Raw genomic sequence first — 16,445 nt, forward strand, 5'->3', positions numbered from 1 at the left:
CTTCACTGAGAAACCTTCCCCTTGTTCCTTTCCCTACACCTATGCTGGATGTGGCCGGGAGCTTCCCCACAAGGACATGCTCTCACGGAGATACTCTGCTGACTTGAGGAAAACTGGAAGCTCTGCTTGCGGACCAGGGGTGCTGCAGCTTCAGAGAAAGCAGTTGCAGGCATGCAGGGCTGGCTTGCCCGGCTGCTAGGCAGAGCAGCAAGTGTCTCGAGGTGGGGAGGGAGCCCTTGTGTAGCATTCAGGGTAGTTTGGGATACAATACCCCCAGCCAGGTTACCTTGAGGAGGTGGAGGGATAGCTCAGGGCCTGATGTTCAACCTGTCCTCGTTTTATACCTGTTCATTTGCAGCTCTGACCACAAACAGGGAGCTTGATTCTGCTTGGGGGGTGGGGGGGGTGGGGGTTTACCCATCTAGGTGAGCTCACCTGGTAGATGTTGGGTTCCTTTGCTGCCTTAGTAAGGGGAATCAGAGGGGCAGGCAGTTCACCATGACAATGTGTTCCCAGGAAGCCACAGATGCCACAAACCTGTGGGTGCAAATTGGATGCTGTCAGGTTGAGGCTGCAAATCCACCCTGGGACAGGGGAAGAACCTGGGCACCCAGCACAGCTTAGACCCGAGCACCACCCTGGGCTTGAGCAAAGGTCACCAGCATCCCATTCCGGGTGTGGGGCCAGGCGCCATGCATGTCTAATGCCAGCCACCACGAGGATCCTGTGCGCTGCTGCAGTGTGCACGGCAAACACCACTGCACGGGCTGGGAGCAGAGAGCCAGCAGCTTGCAAGGACATGACAGGCACTGACAAACTGCCAGAGAGCCCTGCCCAGGGTCACCTTGAATTTGGCAGCTTAAGATAAGGCTGGGGTAGCAGTGGAGACTGCTCAGAAGTGGGAACAGTGAAAATGATCTCGGCAAGACAGCCATGAAGGGAAAAATCCCAAGGTAAACTGGCAGGCCAAGGTTTATGCCAATCTGTTGATGCTGGGCAAGGCTGCTGCTAGCTGGCATCTTGACTGCAGAATCACTTGGTTGTTTTATTTCCTGTTGCAGGGACTGTGGCCGGTGCTGGGAGGACTTCTGATGGGGGGGAAATGGGGCTGGCCATCCAGACCCCACAGTAGCACTGTGCCAGGGGCTTTGACTCCAGACTCGGGTTTCCTTGGCCGTCGTGGATAAGCACGGCTGGGCAGCACGCCTGTAAGCGCCAAGGGCAGGGCTCTTCGCAGGCTGCAAAGCTGGGAGCTCCCAAGAGCCACCCTGCAGAGTCACAGCTGGGGAGGCCACCTCGAAGGCCATAAACATGTCTCATGGTGACAGCCCTTCCCAGTGTCCCTAAAGCCAGGCTGTCCAGGGGGAGGTGCGAGGTGGTCCATCACCCACCTGGAGCAGTGCAGCTTGGCAAGGGGTGACCCCCGTTCCCCAGGCAGTTTTGTCCGTTTGTGGTTCAAACGGAGCAGGGGGGAAGGGCTGTGACAGGCAAAAGGAGGAGTGGACACATGGCCACGGGGCTGGCAGGTTCAGGCTGGAGGTGAGGAAGGCTTTAACCCAGAAGATGTTGCAGCCCAGGGCTGCTCAATGAGAGGGGGGGATCTCCAGCCTTGGCAGTGTTCCAGGTGTTGGTGGACAAAACTGTGGAGCACAAATGATGGGGCTGGGAGATGCATGCTCATGGGCATTGACCACCAGCACTGTGAAGTTAGACAGTCAATCCAGGACTGAGAGATTCCTGTTTGGTTCATTTCTCAGGTAGAAACAATCCATTGTTTTCTTTAACAGTCCCAGCAAGCCTGACACAAATATGAAAGTGCCCCTTTAAATGTGAAATTGGGCCCGTGGGCTGGCGAAGGTGGCTTGGTATTCCATCATCCCCCGACCCAACACTGCAGGATAATGGAGAGAAAATGTTAATTGGGAAAAGCACCCGAACTGGGAAGGCCTTGGCTGAGATGGCTGGACAGCAGCAGAACACGTGCACTGACTTTGTGGTTCTGAATTCCGAAGGCAGTGTGCTAGCTGGGGTCTTGAAGCAACATGTGAATTTTGTCTGTCTTGCTCATGATTCCCAGGAAGTTGTGATCACTGATCCAAAAACCAGCTTGAGGTTAAGGCCATGTCTCTCAACAAACTTATTTTCTTACCCATTTACATTCATGAATTAAACAGCATTTTACTTGTAAATTCCTGACAAACCACTATGTATGCAAACAGAAGTAATATTTCGGGAGCATTAACAAAAGCATGTCCCTTTCGTTCACGCTGGTCTCAAAGGCAAGTCTGTGTTTGTGTTTTCCCTCGTGGCTTTGAGGCTCTCCATTTGGAGTAGCATTGCAATATTTTTTTTTTAGCAGTGCTGTGAATCATCACCAACCCAGTGTCAGCACAGGTCACAACTCAGCCTAAAAGTCATCCCCCCTCCTATGGTGTTTATCAAGCGGAGGTGAGATTTAGAAACTCACTTGGGCAATTCCAGCAAATGCCTTTCAAATATCACTGCTACGTTTGCAGGACACAATTTCTACCAAAAAACTGGATCAGGATGCTGAAGGCTGTTGTGGCTGGGGGGGTATGTGCTGTGCTCACCCCCACAGCTTTGCCTGCTGCTGGGGATTTGCTTTGTGGTGTTTACAGAGGTGATGGGGGAACAGCAGCAAACGTCCTCATGGCTTTGCTGGTGAGTAGCACTTGTGGCAAGTTTTTCTGGATTTTGGGGATCAAGATGGAGCCAGGCTCATCTCAGAGGGACTCAAGGAAGGGTAGAAGGCTATGGGTAGTGATGTGAGAAACACTGGTTAGACATAAGGAAAAAATTCTTCCCCAGGAGGTTGTTGCAGCCCTGGGATAGGGTCTGGAGAGGTGGTGGCATGTCCATCCTTGGAGGTTTTCAAAAGGACAGGGTGAGGTCCCGAGTGACCTGCTCTAGCTTTGCAGGCAGCCCTGCTCAGAGCAGGAGGTTAGACTGGAGACCTCCAGAGGTCCTCCCAACCTCACTTTTTCTGTGATGTGTTTTCTAGTAGCTATTCCACCTTGTGAAGCTCCCTGGAAAACAGCCATCAACTTGAGGAGGGAGGATATGTAATGAACTGAAGAAGACCAGCTACCAAGTGGTGGCTGGAGGGGAAGGGTCCTGTCGGGGCAGGAGGAGAGGGAGGCTGATAGCTCTGCTCCCTCCCTCCTCCAGGGTATGAGCAGTCACCATCCTGCCTGGAGCTCCTTCTGCAGCCATGTGCCGTGCGCTCTTTTCCCATCCACTCAAGGACGTATCTCATGCACCAAGCCATCACCCCCAGGAGAAGCAGCTGCGGGCAGAGATGGTGGGATGGAGCCCTTGGTCACATGCTGGATCACCAGGAACCCAGCAAGTGGAGCAGCAGACAGCAGCCTGGCTCTGCATGAGCATCCCTGGGGCTGCTGGCCATAGGACTGGCTGGCCATGGCCTGCAGAAGGCTCTTGTTGGCTCCCTGTGAGGGACTGCTGGGCTTCCCAGTCCTGCTGGTTCCTGGCATGCTGCTGGTCCTGGCCAGCTGCCCCAGCCCTGGAGGGGACAGGGTGGGAGGTGGTATGGCCCGTTTTGTCACGGCAAAGCGGGCAGCCTGGCAGTGCCCTGCTCTGCAGCACCAGGCTCTGCTGCAGGCTGCTCAGAGGGCAGCCAGGTGGGAGCTTATTTCTGTGGTAAGGAGTCCTAAGAAAAAGAAGCTCATGACATCTACATATGCAAATGCATTAATTGCCAAAAGCATCTACTCCCTGACTTGTTCCTGCTGCAATCTCTCCTACAGCCATGGGCTGAGCCGGACTGGGGATGCTGGACCAGGGGTGCATGGGCAGATATGTGAGATTACCTCCCTCCACAGCCCCTGCTGCATGTCGCAGGCTCAGCCTGGGCTCCTTGGCTGTGGAAGGGCAGGTGGGGGTGTGTGTGAGGGGTAGCCATGCCAGCTGCGGACTGGCCATGGGCACCTTTGCCTGGCTGGACAATGCGATTTGTGTGCATCTTCATTGCTTGCATTTACCAGGCATCCATCGCCATGGTAACGCTGGAAATGGTGCTGTCTCAGGCCAGATAGAGCACTCTGACAAATGCAGAAAATGGCATTTCTGAGATGGGAGCAAGGCTTTGCTCGCAGGGCCTCTGGGTACCCAGGGACATGGCTGCTCAGAGAAGGTGCGAGCAGGACCCAGTGCCCCCAGGGATGTGTGTCCCAATGTGGGGTGAGGGGTGGTGGAGGGAACACGTGGGATGTGAGATGCTAGGGAACAAGGGGACAGCCACAAAGTGGGCTTCTGTGGCAGCAAGCCTGGCATGGGCAGGGCCGGGAGCGGCAGATCTTGTCCCTGGGACGACCTCAGGGTCTGAGGGATGGGGCAGGCATTTCATGGAACTGCAGTCTCACCCCGTATGTCAGAGCCGTCCAGCGCCACACTGGTGTTTCCCAGCTATCGCTGGATTATTCATCCACATAAGGAGCAGCCTGTTCCTTATTTTGTGAGGATGGCTCACTGTTGTACAGCCAGGCTGGATTTTTCCCTGTTGTACCTTTATGAAGGCTGAACCCTGCCTGCTGTTCAGTGTTCCAAGCAGTCCTGTAAGATGCTTTTGCAGCTCTTCCTAGCCAGCCCTCATCTTCCCGCCCTGATCAACCAGGTGTCGTCAGCAAACCAAATCACCTCCCTTTTCCCAGCCACTGGAGGAGCGCGGGGCACATGGAGCTGCCCTGCCCTTCACACCGCTGCAGAATGCCTGCTTTGTGCTTAACCAGATACTTATTCACATGGGGGCTGTCCACGCATTCCAAGGTTTCTTCATTTCTTTGACAGCCCTCGATACAGACTTTTCCAAATGTGTTGTGAGACCCAGGTGGACCTTCCCAGCGGGGTCCACTTGCCCAGCAGGGTGTGGGGTGACTCTGCCCCAGTAGCCCATCACTATTTGTGTGTCCGCTCATTTTATTCCTTAGGATGCTGTCCCTCAACTTCTGAGGCTCGTTCAGGACCTGAGTTTGGTTAAATCCTTCCTCCTGAAAGCCATGCGTGGATTCGGGAGGTTTCAAGTGGTGGAAAGTCTTTACTCCTAACTTTAAGCCATTTTGCTGCGACTCTGGGAATCGAGCCTTGTCACGCTTTGGCTCCCAGAGCAAGGCTTCGCCATACCTGGTATTTTCTCCTCTTTCCCACATTGTAACCTCTTGGATCTATTTGACATTGAGCTTCAAGTCTTGCTGCAAGGCTTTTTCTCTAGAAATCTTTTTGCAACAGTTCTCTGCTGCTGATTTTAAAGCGTGGGACTGGAGCTGGGCAGCAGCAACAAAAACTGGGGGAAAACTCCCTGGATGCAGGCGCCAGGCTTGCAGGCTTCCACCGGCCAGGCGGTGACAGGAGGTACAGAGCCAGGGCCTACCAAAGTGCAGAGGTGGGAAATCACCTGTATGCAGACCCACTTGTCCTGCTCAGCTCCCCTTTCCTCCGTGAATGCTGCGCTCCTCTCACTATCAGTTTTGCCTCATTTTCTGCATGATATGCTGTAGAAAAGGGAGAATTAAGGCCTCTGCAGGGCTCTGGGGGAGGTACTTTTGGTGGGGGAGCTTGTGGAGCAGCTCTCTGCAGTGGGGTGCAAGAGGGTGGGTCCCTTGTGGAGGAGAGGGCAGAGGGTGACGAGACCCTGGCATGGGAGCTGGGGCGGTGTGTGTGTGTGGCTAAAGCCATGATGGTGTGCAGCTAACGCCTTGCCGGCTAGGGAGCCTGTGAGCCGGGGAGTTACCATGGGAACCGCCAGAGGATGCTCGGGAAGGCAGCGCAGCTCTGCCGGCCTGGCTCCATGACCTTGGCGCCTGCAGCCGCGTCCCCAGCCACCAGCGCTGGTACCAGCCGGGCAGCGGGTCCTGGGGAGGCACCAGCAGCTCTTCAGCAAAGCGGAGCGCTTCCCTCTCGGCTGAGCCCCAGAGCACTTCACAGAAACTGTCTTTAAAATAGAAAGCACGAGCGGGAGAGCAACCCCAGAGAGGAGCAGAGCGTGTTGGGACCCACAGCTGGGCAGCAGTGCCCAGGCTGTGCTGGGGGTCCCGAACGTGCCCCCCGTGCCTTGCAAAGCCCGGAGCAGGCCAGCTCCTGGCCCCAACAGGCAGCCAGCCGGTGAATCGCTTTAAAGGCAGGGAGGGCTGTGACACCGTGCCCAGGGCAGCCGCCCAGTGCGGACCCCCTCACTGCTTCACTGCCCTGCGGCTGGCTGGGGGCTGAGGTGCATGGCGGAGCCGTGGTGGCTGTGTCCCGCGCCCAGCTGGCCGGGTGGCGAAGCCAAGCCTTCCTGGCCGTCCCAAGGCAGCTGGTGACCTGAGCGCGGGTGGCCCTCAGCGCCTCTCCTTGCTGGCCCCGGGGCAGGCTGTTTGCCTGGCTGGCCCAACACCAGCTGCAGCAGCTGCTGCAGGCACCAGCCAGCTCCTTTCCCCAGGCTGCTCCACCTCCCTGGAAGCCGTCGGTGACAACTTTGTCACCAGCCCTTTGCACACCCAAGAGGGCTGCACTGTGTGCATCACCCCCATACGTTGCTTCTGGCACCTTCCCAGCTGGCTGTCCTGAGAACACAGACCCCCCCGTTTACCAGCCCCCCAGGTTCCCAGGCAGGCTGCACTCACCAGGGTGCCCACAGAGCCTGCTTTTGGGGGCATCTCTGCTAACCCACTGGTACAGCTCTCAGGGTTGGTGGCCTGCCCTTTCTGGGCTCTCCCTGTAATATGTGAAAGGAAAATTGTTATCGCATCTGCCAGGCTCCCAAGTGCCCTTCCCGGGAGTGGGTGGGTAGGGCTGTCTGAGGATCAGCTGGTTCATCCCCCAGTTCCTCCAGAAGTCCTGGAGATGCCGCTTAGCCCTGTGGCTCCTTGCAGTTCCCTCCTCAGCTGGCATCATGTTATCATCTGTGGTCACCTCTGCTTCCCCTGTGCTCCCCAGTGAGCAGGGTGGGAATCCCCTGGTTCTCCCACCAAAGGAGGGGGCTCGGGCAGCGTCTCCCAGTGCTCCTCCTGCTGGATGGCTCTGAGGAGGGAATGGGAAGATGACCTTGGCTTCCCTTCCCTCAAGCCCACCCTGCTCCTCTCTCACGCTGCTGCCTGTGAGCTCTCCATTTTCCTGGGATCTTTCCAGCTCTTAGATTCTCCCTAAGACCCATTTTCCCCCATTTCCCTGGAATTTCTGTCCGGTGCCAGTGATGACTGGTGGGGACAGAAGCATCCTGTGGGTCCCACGTGGGTGTTCCAAGCCAGTGAGGCTGGGCTGGGTCCCCGGTCCCTGGTCCCTGGCTGCAGCATCCATCCCTGGACTGTGAGGACAGGAGCATGAATCCTGACCCACGCTCATGGTCTGGCCACAAGACCTGTGTGCATCGCTCTGTCCATCATTGTTAAACACCCTGCAGGAGTAACAAGAGGCTCCACGTCTTGCCGACCTGGCAAGGGGCAGCTCGGTGGAGTGGGCGCCCCAGCAGCCCAGCCTCTAGGGATGAGCATGGCCAAGGCCAGAGGTACGAGCTGCCCCATCCCAGCCAGCACCACCGGCAGGTCCTGCGGAGCCGGGGAAAGGGCTGGCTGAGCCGAGCAGTGCTGGGCCTGGGCAGAAGCCCCCAGTGCTGTGAACGTAAGTCACGAATGGCAGCAGTGGGGAAGGAGTATAGAGGCAGTGTGGAAGACTGTGCAGTCCCATCCTGGCTCTCTGGCTGAACCGGTGTGACATCCCTGTGGAAGGCAGAGGCAGTGGCTGGCAGTCTGGTGGCAAAAAGCCCACCATGGCTAGACCCTTGCACCTGTTGGGTGTCGTGCATCCCCACCCAGTGCTGCTCTTTGGAGCAGGAGGATGGTGAGGGCTGGACAACGGTGCGGGAAAGCCCCGGCATCAAGGCATTGTGCAGCGGGAGTGGTGGGGGAAGGATGGCCGGGGAGAGGCACCGCTTCCTGCAAAAACATTCAAAGAGTTTTCCTTAAGTGTTGTTGCTCTTTAGGGCTTCCTCTTCCAAAAAAAAAAAAAAAAGAAAAAGAAAAAAGAGGGAAAAAAGGAGACAAGGAAGAGCGATCTCTCGGTGTGGGATGAAAGCGGCCTGTCTTGACTATTTACCCAGCAATTATAAGTAAATCGGTGGTGCCTAACGGGGCCGGTTGCCATAGTGACGATGGGATGGAAGGACCAGCATTTGGTCCTGGCCGCAGCCAATCAGGCTGGGAAGCCCAAGCTGCAATATAAAGTAAAGATTCCCATCTTCCAGCCACGCACTTGCCAAGAAAGGGAAATAGGTTCAAGAGTCTGGGGAAAAAAAGTGCTCCGGCCGGCAGCAAGCAGGGCGGCTGCTCCCGTCATGGCGGACTGCGAACGCCCGGGCAGGTGAGAAATCCCAACTCTCCCCATCTCCCCGCTTATTGTTCTCCTGCGCCGCGGCCCCCTCCGCCGCCCCACCCCACCCACCCCGCCGCCCCGACCCCCTCGCCCTGGCACCCACAATGAAACCCCCCTTCGGGCGAGAGACAAAGAGAGGCGGGTGGAGAAAGGCTCCACCATTCTCCCCAAATTGCCATCGTAGGCCTTTCAAATCAAATTTCGCAAAGCAGCTTCATCAAAGGCCCCCGGCTGAGAGGCACGAGCCCCATATTCCTGCCCCCCCAGCAGGTCTGGGGTGGTGCGGCGATCCCACACAAAGTCGGTACCGCTCTAGAAGTGTCTTTGCCAAAAAAAAAAAAAAAAAAAAAAAAAAAGAAGGGGAAAAAAAAGGGGGGGGGGAGATGGAGATAAAATAAAATGCGAGAAAGAGCGGCGCCTAAATTGCTCGTCGTCTCCCCATCTCATTACTCGCGACTTCTGAGGACGGGTATTTCCAAAGGCTGCTATGAAAGACTTGTGAAAGGAGCCCCCCCCGTATGAGATCAAAGCCCCAGGGCCGGGATGCCGGGGTGTGCCGGAGGAGGGGGCGAGCGCTGTCGGCGCCGCAGGATGGTGGGGGGGAGCCTTCCTCCCCTGCTGCCGCTGCCCTCCATGTTTCCCGGTGTCGCTGCTGCCGCTGCCTGACCCATCTTGCAATGGAGACCAGGGACGGCGGCCGGATCCCAACGGCTGAGACTGAGATGAGCAAACTCCATGGGCTTGCAGTTCGGCAACTCTCCCAAAATTTGTGATTAATAACGGAGCTTATTCCAGCTGGGACCTCTCAGAACACCTCGAACTGCAGATGAGTGGGTGGCTTCCCCACCGCTTGAGCCCACTCCTTGGGTCTCTTCCCTCCCATGCCGCGGCATCGTCAGCCTGGTGAGCCACCAGCAGAAGGGCCGAGGACAAAGGCAGGAGGACAGAAGTTGTGCCACTTTCCCTTCCCGCTGCCTCCCTTCAAATACGGGCTGCTTTCTTCTGCTCAGTGACAAATTCAGCTCCGGGCAGCGTTCCCACCACCAGCACCAGCGGCAGACGGGCGCCCCATCAGCGGCGTGGAAAGCAAACTCACAGATGGTAAAATAAGAGAGTCGTGTAGGGTTCAAAGAGACCTTCTATGTCAATTGTTATATTATTAGGTAAACTCCAAGAAGAAAATCTTTTAATCCACTGTGGCTAATCCAGTCCACTTTTGTTGGCCAGGACATATTCAGCATCAACAAAAGGCTCTGGCCGACGGACACCGGCATACATAATGTATTTATAACTGCGGGAGCCGGCTCGGTGGCAGAAAGAGCCACCGCTCGGGCCAGCAGCGGGGGCTGGGGTGGAGGATTTGCCCGACTTTTATCAGTTTTATTTTCATTTCAAAGAACCCGGCTGATATTTGCACTGCGCTGCTTACCAGAGGGAGCACAAAGAGGCCAGGGATGTTCCCAGCTCCGGCTGGCCCCCAAACCCCACCGGGACCCTTCCAGGACCCCACTAGAACCCCCGCTTCTCACTTTCTCCCGGGGCTGGGGTGGTGGTGGCACAGAGGGCTGCAAGGGCAGGTTTGTCCCATGCCTGGTTTTGGGGTGATGGTGCCCATGAGATGTTGGCAGCTGGGGTGGCTCCCCCCAGAACAGCCATCCTGGGCTGGCAGGTTCCCCTGGGAAGGTGCCGTTGCCCTGGAATGGGGCAGGGGGTCACCTTCCCGCAAGGACGTGGGAGACAACTGATGCAGGACAGCCACGATGAAGGGCCGGTGCTGCCGGGGAGGCGAGGAGGAGAGCAGCGCGTGGGCAGACCTGGTCCTCCAGATGCAGAGAAGCAGAGAGCGGAGCCAAGGAACCTGAAAAGCAAATAAATCCCAACGTGGCAAAGGGCAGGTGGGACGTGAGCCAGGACCATGCAGCCACAGCCCGGCCGGTGCAGGGTGTTCAGGCAAGAGGGGGTGGGTGCTGGTGGGACTGAGCTGAGATGGGTCAAGGTGGCAGCTGAGGATGCTGGAGGTGAGCGGGGGACAACGGCCACCCAGCTCCTTCAGGCATCGGGTACAGCCTGTCCTGAGCAATGGGCTGCCCTGGGGCAGGCACTGGAGCCCCCCAGGTCAGAGCAGGGTGGGGGTCCACGCCTGGTCCACAGCAGGGCAGAGGGGACAGGTGGCCAGGCTGGGTCCATGGCAGAGCCAGTGGTTGAAGACAGCTGAGAAACACCTGGCTGGATGGATGCTGGTGGCCACAGGATGAGGATGGGACCGAGCCAGCAGGGACCTCTGTGGAGCAAGGAACCAGGGTCTTTGGTGAGGGTGAGCTCCCTCAGGAGCTCATGACCCTGCCAGGATGCCATTGAGTCAAAAATGTCCTTATTCCCACCGTGGGTAGCTCAGTGCCATCTAAGGCCAGTGGCTCAGATGTGGCCAGGGGGACCTTCAGTAAGACCATGGAGAGGAGACACAGCAATGGAGAGACCCAAAGGACTCGTTTCAAAGAGCCTATAGGACTTGCCCAGGGTTTGGTCCTCAGCAGAGGACAAGGACAGCAGAGAAGAAGAGCCCTCTCCTGAGGGATGGGGGTCACTGTCCCCCCAGACACTCCCTGAGGTGGGCACAGGGTGTTGAGCCATCGGGGTAGTGCTAATGGGGTGCTGACGGTAGTAAGTGACCCAGGGATGAAAAGGTCTCCAAGGGATTTGGCTGTCACTGCAAGCCCCGGGTCAAGCTTTCCTGCTTTCACTGCAGTCACAGGTGCTCGGAGTCCTCCAGAACTACAGCCCTCCTCAAATGTGGTTAAGCTGGCCAACACTCAGAAGTTTCTGCATGGGACGGCTACACATACAGAGCAATTAAGCACAACGCTGTCAGTCACGGGCCCTGGCTGGTCCATCCTGAGACCCACCAAGGGAGCCAAGGGACAGGAGTCAGGGATGTAGATGCCATCCGTGAAAGCAACCGCTCTTCCAAAGGCTGAAGTGTGCCGGGGGCTTGCTGAGCCTCCCTGCCCAACCCAGCCTGTTGTCTGAGCCTCGCCAAGGCATCCCCAAAACTCCTGGCTGCTCTGCGTGGTCCATCTGGAGGTCCACCCAGGGCAGGAGCTGCCAGGACAGACCAACACCTAAGGAGCGCAAACCACCTAGAAGACAGAGGATGAGAATTTAGGCTAAATCATCCGTTTTCATGAAGCAGAAGTTTCATGGCAGGGACTGCAGATGTGCCAGGCTCTGGGCAGCTGTTGAATGCAAGACTAAGCTAAATAGGCTGAGCTGAAGACTTTCAGCGTTGGAGATCTGAAAATAGCTCTCCCCTGGGAGAAGGTAGCCATGGACCTCCTGGGCAGGCACCTGTGCTCCATGTCCCACTGCAGGAGAAGGCTCAGGTGGGCTGGGATGGCTTGTGGCATGGACTGGGGTGTTGTGGGATGGCTGCCCACAAGATGGTCATCTCCAGACCATGGGCACTCACCCCACCTCGTGGCCTTGGAAGGGTCAGAGAAGTGTGGGAAGACAAATCAGTGCCAGCCTCCTCTGTGAGACATGTTCTCCACGACATGCCCTTGGCACGCTGGGGAAGCTGCTGCCACAGGAAGATGCTGAGTCCAAGGTTTGGCAAGATTTGGCGTTGTACGTCTGCTGCCAGCTGTTTTCTCGTGCTTTGGCCAACTGTAACTATAAAAGATCAGGATGAAACACAATACGAGGGTGGATTTGCTCGTGTTTGCCAGCTGTGGGTTCTCCCAAGGCTGGTCACCGTGCCAGCCAACATGTGTCTGCTGAAGGACTTCTGAGAGAGGAGATGCATTAATAAGAGAAGGCCCAGCAGGACAGTCAAAGCAAGGGATCTATCCTCTGGGAGAAGACCAGGAGAGCCCAGCACCCTGCAGTCGGAAGGGCCAAGGTCTCAGCTGCTGTCTGCTCCCACCATGGGGGAGAAGAGCTGCATAAGCTGAAGGACACGGCTGGCACGAGCACAAGTGGCATGAAATGGCTGCAGACGGGCAGGCTGGACGCGAGAAGGTGGCTCTAACCCTGCAGAGTGGGGAGGCTGGCAGCAAACTCCGTGTCCTGATGGGCACAGGGACCAAGGGGCTGGCAAGCAGCACTGCTTTGTGGAAGACAGCCCAAGGCTTGGTGTGTGGAGGAGATGGGACACAGCAAAGCTTGAGACACCTGCCCAGCCTGATGCTTACATCTCTGATGAGCAGTTCCTGCTGCCTCCTCCCCCAGGAAGGAGAGGACCGTGGGATGCTCACAATGGCTAACCCATGTCTCCCGCTGCTCCCAGCCATCCCATCCTGGGGGTGACTTGGCTCACCTGCCTGTCCTGGTGTGGGACAGGGAGGGGATTTTAGGAGAGAGGTGACCTGGGGTTTCACACCCAGGGAAGAGAGCTACCAAGGGGTGAGCATGAGTGGAAAGGGGCCACTGACAGTCCCAGAAGTGCTGGCAGAAGGGAATGGGGAACCTCAGTGCCAACATCCACTGCCAGGGATGGCTGTGGAAGAAGTCTCAGACCCCTCCAAAGACAGAAACACACACACACACACACCCGCTCTGAGTTTCCTCTAACAGTGAATGATTTTGTGAGCTGTTTCTCCAGTTCTGTGTCAGGACAAGACCAACACTCTCCACATCTGTTCACTTGATGCCAGAAAGCCTTGAGATGAGTCAATGCCAAGATCATTTGGGCTGGCCTTGTGCCGGCATGGCTAAAGCAGCAGAAGAGTTTGGAGACTCTTCCATAAATGCATGAATAAACGGCACTCGCTGAGCACCCCCAGCTCATCAGCCGTGGCTCAGTGCAGCATCAGTTCGCCAACGAGGAGCAGCAGAGCCTGCACCAGCCTGCCCACCCATGCAGCCTCCTCCCGTCGCCACAGTCCCACCAACCCAGCACACTTGGGTGCCCCCAGCTGGCCTGCAGATCTCCAGCCACAGCAGAGATGGTGCAGCAGGAGAACCTCCTCCCCCCCACATCTCTGCAGTTTTGCTCTTCTCTGCAGAGGGAAGCAGGTGAACCCCAGGGTCTCTGCTGGGCTGGGTCCAGCATCTTGGCCCAGCTGGTCAGGACCTCAAGAGGCATCCTGCAGCGCAGAGCCTCCATGGTGCTCTTCCTAGGATCTCACTCCCACCATGAAAGTGGAACCCTGCAGAGCAACTTCCTTTCCCAGAGGTGGTGCAGCCCTCAAGCAGGTCACCAGGGGTGGAGGGGCTCCAGGACTTGCCTGTGCTGAGCCCTGGCTGCCCTGGTCGGGTGCTGGTGGCACAGCAGCACGGGGGTCCTGCTCGGCTGGGAAGCTGGCCATCGCTGGGGAGGTGGGTGCAGGATGGTCACTCTGAGGAAGGGCCACCTCGCAGGGGAGGTGGCAAAGGAGAACAACCCCAGACTGGGACTGGGGGGTTTGGGGGTGCTGCTGGGAAGCAGGAGGTTGGGGAAGGGGTGCTGGAGGCTGGAGTCCTTGCAGGGGCAGGGAGAGAGCCCGGAGGGTCTGAGGCTGTTACGAGAGAGCTGAAAGAGTGGGGGGCTCCCAGAAGTGCCCTGCCAGGACGAGGGGTTCCCCAGCCAGGGCTGGCTTGTCCCCCTGGCCTGGAGCAGACCTGGTCCCTCAGTGCAGCATGTCATGCCACAGAGGAGCCCAGCGAGGGTTCGAGCTGGCAGGCTGTGACCCCCGGTGCATGTGGCCATCCTGCCCACCGGTGGCAGCCACCAGGAGCCCGTCACCGGCCATCAGCTGCAAACAGCTTCCCAGCCTGGCTGCTGGCCTGCCTGAGCACCTGGAGCCAATGCGTCTCCAACATCTTTCAGAGGAGCATCTGCGGCATCTAATGCCCCATCTGAGAAGCACAAGGCAGTGAGGAAAACCACTCTGCAGGAGAAATAAGGGGTAAAAATGCCATGGGGCTTCCTTCAGCAGCTCCCAGCGTGACCATAAGGACCCTTTGCCCTAACCGAGGTCTGGCTGCATTTTGGACCTGAGCAAACCGGCCCCAGCCTTAGCTACTGTTGTCACATCATGGGCTAAGAGCTCTCCTAGAGAAGGACAATGGCAAGTTGAGACCTGAACTGTACCTGCCAGGTACGTGCATAGGTAAAATGATTTCCAGAGCTTGTCCTGGGTGCACAAGTGTTTCTGAGATGTTCTCACAAGCCTCACCGTTCCCAGCAAAGCTGACCATAAACCCATGGGCCACTAGGTGGACTCGCAATAAACGAAAATTACATGATAGGGAGATCATTGACCATCTTTCACATCTCTGGGAAGAAGCTCATCAAAGCAGAGGCACCATCAGCAAGCCTTGTCCAGGTGAGAACTGAAAAAACAGCAGTTTGCATCCAACTGGCCACCACCTCGTCACCAGATGTTGGCCAAAACATGGTCAACAGACCTTACTTACCACAACACTTTCTGCCGGCCTCTGGGAGAGCTGACCCTCCAGGACGGGTAAGCCAGGAGTGTGGGAGTGTGGGGACAAGCACTTGCTCTCCAAGCTGGACTGCAGATAGAGATCATATTGAAACAGTTAGGCTGAGAGCCTGCAAGGCTGTAGGACAGACATCAAGGCATCACTGAGTGCTGAGCTTGCTTCCATCGGCCAGCCTAGTGACCACATCTAAGCCAGATCTTCCCAGTGTTGCAAAACAGATCTGCAAGAGTGGAACAACTGATATTTCCAGCAGTGCTCTTGACATCAGCCCTCCCTCACCTCCCAGTAGCCCAGCTGCTTGGGATCACTGATGGCTGGATAAAGGAGATCCTCCTCTCCCACCAGGATCAAACAGGTTGAATTAGCACGGGCTGCTCTGGGACAGAGCCGGCAGGGACCAGCTGCCTCAGTGCAGCAGTTGACAATGTGAGCCACCAGCCAGACCCCACGTTCCTCCCCAGGGACGATGCCCACCACGTGCCCACCTCGTCCCATCCTGCTGTGGGGATGCTGGAGCAGCAGGCGCAGAGGGCAAGCAAGTGATGCCCTGGGGCAGGTGCGTGAGACCTGGGTCTGCAGTGGGGCTTGGGCACCAGGGACAGGGATGTCCCCACAATGCTGCTGGTCTCTCTCACCCCAGCTTTGCAAGAAGGGACCATTTCTGTAGTGATAACTGCTCTGGAGCCCCCACACTCACAGATGAGACAGTCCCAGCATGGCTTGGGGCAGAGCAGAGCCCTCTCCAGACGTCTCCATCTCATGGAGGGCCAAGATATGAAGTGTGTCCTTCAGGACCACGGGAGCAGGATCCCCTCCTGTAAGCAGGGACCAGAGAGTGTCCCTGCTTGGCCCAGCTCCCCTGCAAGCATCTCCTGGGCAGGGTGGTCCCAGAAGGGACGAGCTGACATCTCTTCTTTCTGCAGAGTGGTGCTGCTGGGATGCGCGTGGATGGCGTCCCACCCCTGGCCCCCCAAGAGGAGCAGCGAGCCTGGTGGTCCGGAGCATGGAGAGGCAGGCGTGCGGGGTGCAGGCCCGGGGCGGACCCCAAAGGTGGGTGCGGGAAGGCGCATGGGGTGGGATGCCACCAAGGGGTGCTTGCCTACGCCAGCCGGTGTTGAAGAGCACCAGCCATTGGCGATGCTGGCCAAGCGTGTGCACGATGGCTTTTGACAGAGAGGGTTGATCAAAACCAGAGAGTTCTGGGGTCTCAGATCTGGCAGGGGTCTGGCAGGGTCTCAGATCTGGCAGGGGTCTGGCGGGGTCTCAGATCTGGCAGGGGTCTGGCGGGGTCTCAGATCTGGCAGGGATCTGGTGGGGTCTCAGATCTGGCAGGGGTCTTGCAGGTTTTCTTTGCTCTGCCAGACATGGGCAAGCAGCACGGGGGTGAGGTGGGGAGGGTCAGTGGTGCCAGCTCCTTGCCCGGGCAGGGCTGGGGTGCATGCTGCATCCCTGCCACTTGGCAGGAACAGGCTCAGCAGCTGCCCACCACCCACTCCCACCCTAAGCAAGGTCTCAGAGGCAGCTAGGTCCCTACCCAGGTGATTTCAAGGTTTGAGGATTTGAATTTCAACCTTAAATATCACTTGTAGCCTCAGTCCTGTAACTTTTGCTACAGCTTTTATGCAAGCCCTAGAGCA

Source organism: Falco naumanni, chromosome 4 (assembly GCF_017639655.2).
Source record: "Falco naumanni isolate bFalNau1 chromosome 4, bFalNau1.pat, whole genome shotgun sequence".
Classification (NCBI taxonomy): Eukaryota; Metazoa; Chordata; class Aves; order Falconiformes; family Falconidae; genus Falco; species Falco naumanni.